Below are 12,906 nucleotides of genomic sequence, written 5' to 3'. Positions count from 1 at the left end.
GTAGGAAACGGCAACTCACTCCAGTATTCTTGCCTGAACAATTCCATGGACAGAGGAGCCTGGTCCATGCGGCTGCAGAGTCAGTCATGGCTGAGAGACTGAGCACTCAGGCGCTTCTTCAGTGTAAGTTTCTGCAGTTCAGTTACTGAGTAGAGGGCAAACCTGTATGTTGTTTTCTTTCTTTTTTTTCTTTAAATCCTGGGAGCCCGTGTGCATTTTTTTCCTTTGAAATAGTCTCCCATTTTATTGCTTACATTTGAGAAATTCTGTTCTATTTATTTATTTGGCTGGGATCTTTCTCAGTGTGGTTCAGGGAGTCTTCAGTTGCAGGGCATGGGCTTAGTCGCTCCGCAGCATGATGGATTCTAGTTCCCCAGCCAAGGATCAAACCTGCATCCTCTGCATTGCAAGGTGGATTCTTAACCATCAGACCACCAGGGAAGTCCCTGTATGAAGTTTTCTTAGGTGTTCACAAATTCTCCATTGTGGAGTCTTGGGTCCCGCAATCCCAGCAACGTCTAAGACAACCTGTGTCCCCACTGCCTCACCAACAGAGCAGGTTATCAAAAGTCTGAAGTTTTGCCAATCTGATGAATGAGAAATGTCTCAGTGTAGTTTTAATTAGCACTTCTCTTAATATTTTCACTTGTTTAAGGGTTATTGTTATATCATTTTGGGTGTGTGAATTTTCTGTTAGATCTTTGGCACATTCTTCTAAAGAGAGATATCTTTAAAACTTCTTTTAAGATTAAAAAAAAGTTAGGGAGTTCCCTGGCAGTTCAGTGGTGAGGATGCTGTGCTTCCACTGCAGGGAACCCAGGTTTGACCCCTGGTCTGGGAACTAAGATCCAACATGCCCCTCAGCACAGCCAGAAACAAAAAAAAATTAATCTTTTTTTTTTTCTTTCAGTTTTTATTATTTATGGAGAAGGAAATGGCAACCCACTCCAGTACTCTTGCCTGGAAAATTCCATGGACCTAGAGCCTGGTAGGCTACAGTCCATGGTGTTGCAAAGAGTTGGACACGACTGAGCAACTTCATTTTCTTTCTTTATTATTTACATGTTAGAGATATCTCATTTTATTACTGCCATGTAGCATCTAGCTCCTCTATGCCAGGCACCATGCTGGGGACTAGGAATCTTACACCTGGGTGGTCACAGTTTAGAAGGAGAGAAGAATTTGACAGTGTCCTAAGAGTTATAATTTTGTTGTTGTTGTCTAGCCGCTAAGTCACGTCTGACTCTTCGTGACCCCACGGACTGTAGCACACCAGGCTCCTCTGTCCATGGGATTTGAGACAGGAAGAGTGGGAGGAACTTCTGCGCCTGATGAAATCTAGGAAGGCTCCACAGCGGAGGTGAACTAACCTATCAAAACTCCAAAACATAGACAGGTGAATAGACACAGGTGGGAAAAGACCGGGGGAGAGGAAGGCATGGCCGGGATTCCAGGGCCCTTTCCAGCACTTTCTGCCTGACCCTGGGGCTTGGAGGCAGAGCTCATCCCCTCCTTCCCAGCCCTCTCCCTGGGCCTTCCCCGTGCCCTCCCATGAGTCAGAGTGCTGCCAGCTGCCACAGCTACTCTCACTTACCAAGTTGGTTACACTAGTGGGGGTGGGGGGTGCCTTCTGTTCTTCACTACTTTAGACCCAACTGCTCAGCTGTTTCAGGCACAGTTGGCCTTGCTGCCTTGACTGTGGGCCTGTGTGTGTGTGTGTGTGTGTGTGTGTGGAGGGAGGGTGTTGGGTGGGGGTCACATGCCCAGAAACATCCACAAGAAGTGCAATCCATTACCGAGAGCTCATGTTTCTCTCACATGCCTACAACCTGTGGGTTTGCAGTTAACATTAGGCCTCACCTCTCCTCTGCCACCTCAGACTCCCACCATCCCAAGCTGGGGAGGGCTCTGGTCCTGTCCCTCCACCTTGCCACCCCAGAGAGGGAGGGGACTCGTGGATTCGCTGGGCTAGGTCTGAAGTGGTCAGGGAGGGCTTGCCGGCAGCTGTGGGGTCTGCACTAGTCTGGGAAAGCTGGGTGGGATTTAGAGAAGCCAGAGAGGTAGTGGGGAGCATGAGCACCCTTAGGAAAGGCAGGGATCCAGTATCCAGCACAGAGAGGAAGGTCCCCGGGAACACAAGTCAGGATGAGCTGCGGTCATAAACAACCCAGTGAAACACATCGCCAGTCCAGGTTCGATGCATGAGACAGGGTGCTCAGGGCTGGTGCGCTGGGATGACCCTGAGGGATGGGATGGGGAGGGATGTGGGAGGGGGGTTCGGGATGGGGGACACATGTCCACCCATGGCTGATTCATGTCAATGTATGGCAAAAACCACTACAATATTGAAAGTAATTAGCCTCCAATTAAAGTAAATAAATTAATTAAAAACAAAAATACCAACCCAGATTCTCTGAATCTCTACGCATGAACATTCTTGCTTGAGCCACATATAATAGTAATGAATACAAATGGACTGTGTCAGGGGTCTCCCTCTCTGACTTTTTCCTCTTGGCTCTGTTTTAAGCTCCTCCATTTGGCTGTCTGGACATCAAATCTGTTACTTCCGAGACTGCAGCGTGCAGGGCGGCATCGCAGGGCAGTGGGGGTGGGCAAGCACTGAGTTATCCCAAAGGGCGCAGCCCCGAGGCCCTTGAACATCAGAGCTGTCTCATCACCAGCAAGGCCCGGCTCCTTAGCCGCATTACCAAATGGCCGCTGTGGCTGCCATGTGTCCAAGTTCACCCAATTAAGCCCGGATTAATTCCAGAGGTGTTGGCCTTCTGACGCCAGGGTGTGGGGCTGAGAGGGCCTGGTAGTGGGCCCACATCCGAGCATCCAGGAGGGTCCCCCAGAAGCTGCCTGGCAGGGTGGGCAGCGAAGAGGGCTGTGCCTCAGTCCCCAGTGCCCACCTGCCAAGGGCCCACCAGCAGTGCAGGACAGAGTTGAGATCAAGTGCCATCTCGGCCCTGACCGGCTTCAGGAGGGGAGTGGGGGTAGTGGGCCTCATGGCCGAGGAGACTCTCCCATGTAGAACGCACTTCCCCAGCCCTAGGGGCTCCAAGAGGTGCTTCGGGCAGAGTGCCAATCCCCCAGTCCCTCCCTAGTCTGAGCACTTGAGGGCAGGCATTTGAAAATCACTCCAAGGCATTGCCAGTCTAGAAGAAAGGCGTCTAGACCTCAATGCCTTCACAAAATGAGTCAAAGCCCCTTCCTCCTGAGCAGGCACGTTGGCGGCATGCACACCTGAGCCCCTCGGGGATCACGGCTTCCAGGCAAGAGGGAAAGGGGCAGAATGGGATGCCTGAGAAAGACCGCCCCCTTTGCCATTCCTCACCGGCCGGCCCAGGTCCCTTCTCTGGTTCCAGGCTTCCCATCTGTTCCGGCTGTAAAGGGAAGACGGTCTGTGGGCTCTTCCCTCTCCTGGGACAGCCCCCAGCTGCCCATAGGAAGGATGGAAATGGATGACACCAGAGACCCTCCCCCAAACCCATCTCCCCGGCCTCAGACAAAAGAGAGTGGTCCCAGCAGAGCTGAAAGGAGACTCCAGCTGGACTGGGTTTCAGGGTGAGCCTCTGGCCGTTGGCAGCTTGCCTCCTTGGTGTGCAGGAGGGAGAAGAGGCTGCCACATACACCTTCCTCTTCACCTGTGGCTGATGTCAGTGAAAGAAATTTATGTTAGCAGTGGCTAACATTTTTTAGCAGTATGTCTCTAATTCTTTATGTGCTAAGGGCTTCATGTGCATCATCACATTTAAGGTAAGATGCTTCGATTATTTGCATTTTTTTTAGGTAAGCAGGGGGATCCTAAGGTCAAGCACCTGGACCGGGTCAAATGGCTAGAGAGGAGGTGGGTCAGAGGTTCACCGTAGGCGGTCTGATCTGCTCCGCTCCGTGCTCCTCTGGAGCGGATGGCTCCGTTCAGCGGTGAGCAGGTCTGGGCTCCCCCAGGGCTCCTGGTGACTCCCGTGAGCCCCTCAGGCCACAGTTCTCAGCCTCAAAGTGAGTGGGTATCAGATTTACCAGCTAATTTTCCCTGAGTGCCCCATCCTCTCGCTTCTCCAGCCTGTATCAGAACAGGCCGGGGTGAGGCGCACAGCCCGTAAGTGGAAGAAGCCCCCGCAGTGATTTTGATGCTTCCCGGACCCTGCCCCCAGAGGCCTGCTGCCTGGGGACCTGGCCCCTCAGGTCCCTGAGAGAAGCAGCCTTGGTCCCATCTCATGTTCTGAAGGAGCCCTAAGCCTGCTGCTGGCTTCCTGCACCTTCCCAGTAGTTCAGAGTTTTTGCACATTTCCAAGGCAGGCACAGGGGTGTGGACGTGAGCACATTAATACCCGTGCCCCGGGCCAGGAAGCTTGGTCGGGGGTGAGAGAAGATCCTGCCTACAGAGATTTAACTTCTGGCCCCCCACCGCCCAGCCCAGCACTCCCCTCACCTCACTGAGCCCAGCCCGCAGCATGGAGCTGGGGTTATTCCACCTAATTGTGCATAAATTTGAACATTTCCATAATTAAAAAGTGAGGTTTTTTTCCCTAATGGCTTGCAGGAAGGATCAAATGAAGTACTGGCTAACATGTGCTCTCCCTGTGCAGGCGTGAGGCATGATGGCAGGATTATCTGGCTCATCTCTCTAATTCTGCCTGAAAGAGGGTCTGGTGAAAGCTCAGGGCACTGACCCTCACTGCGGGGAAAGACACAGAGGCCCACAGAGAGTCACCAAGTCACCTATCTGTGGGGCAGGGACAGAGGGACTTGTAGCTTACACAGTGTATTTGTTTCGTCTGTTTGATTGGAGGTAGAACTCTGTAACAAAAAGAATACAAAGTGACAAATACAAAATTGAAAGGAGTACGAACTTTAAAATTGATCTAGAATGAGGAAAATAGCATGCTAAATTACAAATATTAAAAAAAGCTAAGCGGGACCACTGGTGATTCAGTGGTTAAGATTTCTTCCTTCCAATGTAGGGGATGAGGGTTCGATCCCTGGTCAAGAAACTGAGATTCCCACATGCCTTGAGGTCAAAAGAACAAAAACATAAAAAAACAGAATATTATAACAAATTCAATAAAAACTTTAAAAATGGCCTACATCAAAAAAAGAAAAGAAAAAGCTAAGAGATACTACAAATTTCACAAAATACAGAAAAATAACAACATTTTAAATTCATTTACAGCCCAATCCACCTCTGTTGTACTTTTCTTCTATCTTTTTCGGAGCTTTATACTCTTTGATTACCTTTTCTTGAGACGATTCTGAAACTGTTCTGTTTTCCACAGAGAAAATAGAAAGATAACCTTGTCTTTCCTCTAATGTGGTTTATCTAAATTTGTTCTTTGACTATGGATAGTTTAGAAAATGTTGACGTTCACACATTATTACTGTATTGCAGTGTAAATGGTTATGATTATTGCTAAATTGGGGGAAATGTCTATCAGTTCCTTTGGATGCAAACAACAGGAATTCAGGGCATTTCAAGTTTCTGTGTTCAGATCATCCAAAAACTTAAACACACCAAAAATGTGATAAATTATATTTCATGTGCTTCCCATTTTGAGAAAAAGTATGATGGGTATCATGTTTTAAAAAATCATTCATGACACTTGTTTAAGATGGTAAGGAGGGGGAGGGGTTGGCTACTACAATGGAGTTTTGTAGAAGGGAGAGACAGCATGCTCAACCCTAAATACAGCAATAAAAATGGGGATTTACAGCCAAGGAGCAGGAGCAGGGTGGTGGTCAGTGGATGGAAAAGTACGAAGAGGAAGCATCAGGGGGAGGGGTTACCTGCTAAAGGCAGGATAGGGTGATCAGGCATCACCAGGCGGTACTAGAGGAGAGAGTGATCAGGTAAGGGATTAGGGGAATCTGGCTAAACTGACTGACGTAGCAGGAGTCTTGCTAATACTGGGCGATGGAGAGACAAACACAGAAGCCCAAAAGGCAGGGCCCAGTTAAGAGAATTCAAAGGAGCCTGACTAGAGTCTAGTCAAGGAGAGAAGCCTTATCAATCCTAGGACTGCACTTCCATTTTGAACTGGGATTGATAAGAATTAAAGTTTCTGATTTTATGCATTTGATGATCAGAAGAATGTTTCCCAGACTAGCTTCTGGCTTCATCACTTCAAAATTTATTTCTCCTGCTGTACCCACTGTTCACAGCCCAGCCTCAGGGGACACACACACATTGTGATACAGTCTCTGGCCCTGCTCCTTTCACAGTGAATGGCAGGAATGTGCCCAGAAGCCATTTCTACACCAGCGAACTACAGTCAGGCCTCCATACGTGGGGTTCTTCATCTTCAAATCCAACCAACCGCCCATGATGGATTCATAACTGCTTACATAGTATTTAAATTGCATTAGATATAAGTGATCTAGAGATGACTTAAAGCAGGGATCCCCAACCCCTGGTAGGGTCCTTGACCTGTTATGAACTGGGCCACACAGGAGGAAATGATCTGGCAGGCAAGCAAGCTTCATCTGTATTTACAGCTGCTCCCCACTCATTCTGCATTATGGTGAGTTATAAAATTATCTCATTATATATCACAATGTAATAATAATAGAAATAAAGTGCACAAAGGCTTCCCTTGTGGCTCAGCCGGTAAAGAATCCGCCTGCAATGTCAGAGACCTGGGTTCGATCCCTGGGTGGGGAAGATCCCCTAGAGAAGAAGGGAAAAGCTACCCACTCCAGTATTCTAGCCTGGAGAATTCTATGGACTTGTATAGTCCATGGGGTCGAAAAGAGTCAGACACAACTGAGCGACTTTCACTTTCAAAGTACACAATAAAAGTCATGCACTTGAATCATCCCCAAACCATCCTCCCAACCCCCTCACCCCCATCCATGAAAAAACCATCTTTCACAAAACTGGTTTCTGGTCCGAAAAGGTTGGGACCACTGATTTGAAGTATATGGGAGGGGACCTTGCTGGTGGTCCAGTAGCTGAGACTTCTGCTCTCCCGATGCAATGCCTGGGTTTGATCCCTGGCCGGGGAACTATATCCTTCATGCCCACAAAGAGTTTACTTGCTGTGTCTAAGAGTTCATAAGCCGCAATTAAAGATCCTACATGCCTCAAGATCCTGCGTGCTGCTGCCAAGACCCGGTACAGCCAAATTAATAAATATATAAAAATAAAGTACATGGGAAGATGCTAGCAAGCTACATGCAGTGACTACACCGTTTTATATGAGAGGCTTGAGCATCCCCATGGATACAGAGGGATGGCTATTCATGGAGTGGCTGCAAGCCCTTCTTCGCACCACATGGCCATCTGCCTGCTGTGCACTCTGCCCTGTTCAAAGTGCTGAAAGGGACCCTTCGTGCAGCTTCAAGACAAGCAAAGACTAAGTATCACCAGGAGGACTTCCTGCTTCTGACACTCAGAACCTCTAACCTGGATTTGCAGGGACCTTCTAATTGGCCATTTCATCTCCATCTTACGTTCTAGTGTGTCCTGCACTCAGCTCTCAAAGGACCTGATTGCATCAGGCACATAGCACGGTGTCTGGTATACAGATAGAGTTTAATAAATGATATTCAACTGGATGAATGCATAAGCAAACAAGTATCAGCCTTTAAGAACTCCATAGGGCTTCCTACTCTGACACTGCTTCTCTGTAAGTTTTGCAGTTTCAGTTACTATATTCTGTCTTCTCATCCCCACACATGGGCTGCTATCTGTCCAATTATCAGTCCTGAGTTTGGCCCAGCAAATAAGGTCATTTGCTGACCTTGTCATTGCCATCGTAGTGACCATAAAACCTAAACAATCTACTTGACTTTCGAGGCCTTCTACAATCAACCCCACCCTAAATATTTATCTAGACTATGTTCCCTCTGACCCCCTTCCTAGTTTATTGTTTCAGTAAAGGAAGTAGCCTCACACATGTAAGAGGTACATTTACTTTATGTTAACATGACATTGACTGTATTTTAAATAGGTCAACTGTAGAAACGGGGAAATCAAAACAGCCCAGAGTGAAAAGCATGTACAAGCATGAACATTCATTTTCTTACCATCTCTTTTCAGTGAATACTTTCTGCTTTCATCAGAGTTCAGAGCACACCATTTTGCAACATGTTCTCCTTCTCTGTGATAACTGAACACGTTTTCTTCTGCCTCCATGGTTTCACCTCTAGACACACAAACCTTCGAGGTTAAAGGAAGTGGAGCAGTGCAAGGGGTCTTTGTCAACATTGAGAGAAAAAGTGGCCAGGAACCAGCTTCTGTTTAAACACTCCCAATGAATGGAACCTCCCCGTCCCAAGGCAGCCAGTCCCACTGGTGGGGGGAGCTACTTTTTGGAAGGTGCTTTGGTTCTCTGTGAGCTGAGTGGCCTCTGGGAGCCTCTGTGTTCCGGTTCTGCTCTCTGGAATAGCACAGGAGAGCCTACATGTCCTTCCCGTCAGCATGTCCACTCTCCAAAGGCAGATACAGCATGAACCTTTTCTAGGTTCAACAATCCTGATCTCTCATCCTCTCTGGTAGCCCCTGAATTCCCTTTTGCACCATTATCCTTCATAGGCTATTAAATCACTCGTTCAGGGAGAATTACAGGTACCTTTTGCGTACATCTTCATGATCTGTTATTTCTAGATTTTCTTCCATGAGCTTGCATTTTCCCATTAGAAAAAACATACAGTAGCATACTGTTACTTTTCTGCTGTTCTGAGATTCCTTCTTGCTCCTAATGAGCTGAATCCTTAATGCTACGATGACGTCCTCTGCTGTGCATCCCTCCCACCACGTGCTTCCTCTGGCTCTTCAGTGGCTGGACCAGAGCCCACTGGCTGCCACTGGGACCACGCTCCAGGTTGACATTCGTCCCCTCGTCCCGCTCTGGGGGCAAAACTGTTCACACTGTGACAGAACTCACCTCCCCATCACCCTGCTCACGTCTCTCTCATGTCCACATGGACAGCACAGGAAGCTTTGCTCAGTGCTTGCCAAGATACTCTTTGCTTTTCCTAACATGCTAACAATAAATATGTTGAGTGATTGAAAAACAAAATCCTTTGGTAATGGGGATTTGGGTTTGACATGATTTAATGAATTAATTCTGGCATGAGTATGGTTCTCTGTAAAGTGCTCCCGGACCATCTGTCTAATAATTCTAGAATGCTGTGGAGTGACATTAAGCTTACATCCCAGGAAGCATATTATTCTCTTTTTGAAAATCAGGACATTTTGCTCCCTTGGGCTGGGTAGTCCTTCTCTTCTCTAACCCATCCTACAGTCTTGTCTCCTCAGGCCATTTGGGATCATTCCGAGGATTTACCCTTCCCTGAACTCCTGTAATGACTCATAACCAGAAGGAACAGCAGCAACAGTAACAGCTACCACCTATTAGAGCTTGTTCTGCGCCAGACTCTTGGCTGAAGGGCTTTATATACCTTTATCATATGTATCAATTAATCACTGTATCATACTTTTGAACATATATAATTAAACTTTTAATCACTTGCATAATGGATGCTATCATCATCCCCATTTAGCAGATGAGAAAACTTGAGATTCTGAGACGTTTAGGTTCCAGTGTTGCTCAATGTCCCTTAACTAGTGAATAAACTCAGGTTTGTCTTGGTCCAAAGTCTGAGCTCTTACGTCCAATCCCCCAGGTATGAGTATCTGTGTTACACAATTTCACCTTTCACTTTGTACAATTCTCCTATTGTTTCTGGACTTTCACCTTAATATTTCTGGCACCTCCTGGACAGCACCCACCCCACGAAAATGGCCTTAGGTACGCTCCTTGGCCGCTAAGTGATCTTTCTTGAATGCTGTCCCTGGTTCTGTCTCTCGCTGGGGGCCAGCTGGATCCATCCCCTAAATGGCCAGGCGCTGGGAGAAGCCGCCGTGGAGGGGTTGGGGCAGGGATGCCCAGGGCTCGGCTGTCTCCACCTCTCACTGCAGGATGAAGAAGGGACCCCCGTGCAGAAACCAGAGGGATGTTCTCAGCCCGCTGAGCCCCTGGGAGGATTGACACTGCCACGTTTTCCGCCTTCTGTTCTCTCCCACTGAGCCCCTAGGGGCCGAGGCCTCAACTGATAATTCTGATCATCTAATTCTCAACAAGGTCTTTCTGGCTGGTAATTGAATTCTGTATTTTCCTCCCAACCTAGTCAGGGGGCCTTACCCGCACATCTCTTGAGCAGAACACTGGGCCAGGCTTGCTGGGAGGGGCGCAGAGGCATGGAGACCCTTCTCAGCCTCCACACGTTCGTTTCAGGGGCCACAGGTGCAGGCCGACCACAGAACCACATGGCATGTCCAGGACACTGTCCTTTGCAGGGCAGTCACTGCACTTAGGAGACTTCCAGGCCATAAGCTGGGGAGAGTGTCTTGGGGGACAGTGGCCTGCAGGCAGGATTCTGATAGGAGGAGAGGGGGAGGACGGGCCAAGGCCTGGAGGTGGGACACATTCAGTGACGAGTCAACCCGCCTGGACAGGCCTTCAAGCCTTCAGCCAAGGAATGACTCCTGAATGCTCAGGCCGTCGTCAAGAAGTGTGTGCAAGTGGTGGGGGTGGGGAGGCCGGGGCCACGTGCCAAAAGGCCCAGCCTGACCATGCCTACCTCCAGGCCTCCGTCTACAAAACCAAGGGAAAACCTAGTGGTGGGGCTGGGTGCAGAGGGTTCCCCAGCACTGTGCAGACCACCCGGTGCATTGAGCCCGGAAACAGGCTGTTTCCTCACCCTCAAGTCCCACCTGTTTCACCATCTCCACCCCTTCGGCAGGAGGGCCTCAGTCACATCTGACCTGTCTCGGGGTGACCAGTCCCTCCCTGACCTCTCCGCTCCAGCCGAGTTGTTCTCTAGCACATTCTCCATACACACCGCCTCACGGGCCCCCAGCACTGACACTCCCCAGTGGCTTCCCAGGGCCCTCGGGTCCAGACGCGGTGATGAAGCCTTCTGAGGCTTTGTTCCCCCGTCTCTCCAGGGTCATCTCTTGTCACATGAAGCTCCCAAGATATGGGGTTGCTGTGAGCCTTCAGCACATATAAGAAACCTCCTCCTTTGTTACTGGTGAGATGACCCTGCGGTCCCACTAGCCAGTAAGGACAGGTGCAGTGTTATTCACACCCAGACGGCTTATCTCCAGAGCCCAGCTTCTTCAACACTAGATTATAGTCCCTTGGAAACTTCTATGGGCACCTCTCCAACTTGTGGTGAACTTGGGTTCACTCACAAGCCTCTGCTGCATTTAAGGCTTCTGCCTACATGGCGCTCCCCACCACCCATGAAAGCCCTCTCAGATGCCTCACCCCAGGAGTGGGTGGGGGCAGTGATTGCCCTGCTTTGCTCCACATTGGCATCACCTGGGGATCTTTTTTAAAAAACTACTGATGCCTGACTCTCAGACACCGTGATCAGATTGCTGCTGGATTCCCCGAGATGCAGCGAAGTCTGGTAACTACCGGCAGTCATTCTTAAATCAGAATATGCACCAGCATCCCCAGGTGGACTTGTTAAACAGATAGCCGGGCCCACCCCTGGTTTCTGACCCCGTGTACCTGGGTTAAGGGCTGAGAATTCACACCCCAGAGTGTCCCGTGCTAATCACCACCCAGGCACCCATCACATCTGTGTGCTTCTTTTCTTGGCTACCTCAGCCTGGCCAGGAGCTTCCTGCTCAGTTATGTGCAATAACAGGTGTCAACATGTGTTGGATCAATAAGCCCATGAGATGCCAGGCAGGCTCTGACTGGCACTCTGCAGCCATCCATCCTTGTTTCTGAGTGGGAAAGGAGCTGTTGTTATGACTGGTGCTGTCTTTACTGAGCACAGAGTGGGTGGAGTAAGTCGTTCAGGTCACAGCAGGAGAAAAAGGCAGAGCTGGGGTGACAGGGGCAGCCTGACTGTCCTTCCCTAGGCGACCAAGACCTAACCTCCCGGACTCCCTCTCTGAGATTCCCAGCGAATTTCAGAGCGTAGGTCTCCATCTATTGGTAGGAGGGAGCAGTATGCTTTAAAATGACCTCATAAGGGACAGCACTGAGAAGACTAGATCAGAATGCACACAAAAAGTAGTAGAGTAAGTATTGTTTAGTAAAATACACATGTGCATAAATCCATACTGGGTGGTGAGATAAAACGCACGTCCTACTTTGGCTCATGGTCCGAAAACCCTGCAGAACCCTTTTTCCAGGCTGCTGTCAACGACTTCACTTTCACTTTTCACTTTCATGTATTGGTGAAGGAAATGGCAACCGACTCCAGTACTCTTGCCTGGAGAATCCCAGGGACGGGGGAGCCTGGTGGACTGTCGTCTATAGGGTCGCAGGGAGTCGGACACGACTGAAGTGACTAAGCAGCAGTCAGTGGAGAAGAGCGATGTTGGCCCCTGCTGGGCGCCGCCAGTGTTGCACCAGGAGCCTCTGTGGCCGTGAGGTGGGCAGGGGCGGGCCTGACTTTCAGGACAGGTGTGGGGGGCAACACCCGTTTTCTCTTGGGAGCAGTTCAAACTACAAAAACATAATAAATAAATAAGAAATGTAATGAAATGTTCATCTGTCTTAATTTCTAAAGTACTGCTCTGGTCGTCTGTCCCACACCGTCTTCCCTGTGGTCAGACTGCTTCATCCTGTCCTCTCATCTCCCCAGGAGCTGAAGCTTGGGGGCACGCTGGGATCTTACACCCACCCGGCTCACCGGTGAGGCGTGGTGCTCCAGGCCCCCTCGCTGACTGATGAGCCAGCTCTGCAGAAGGGAGCTGTCGAGGGTCACCGGGCACTTGGCTAATCATTCTGAGCACCAGGCAAGACATGGTAAGGCTCCCTTTCCCTGTGGCAAAAGCAGAAGGAAACGGGGCATCTGGAGTGTATTAAGTAGTGACTACAAGGCAGGTGTTCGTAGAACCTATTTCATCTTGTCTTTCTTCCTCCCTTATTA

Source organism: Bos javanicus, chromosome 24 (assembly GCF_032452875.1).
Source record: "Bos javanicus breed banteng chromosome 24, ARS-OSU_banteng_1.0, whole genome shotgun sequence".
NCBI lineage: Eukaryota > Metazoa > Chordata > Mammalia > Artiodactyla > Bovidae > Bos > Bos javanicus.
This window is presented reverse-complemented; position numbering follows the sequence as displayed.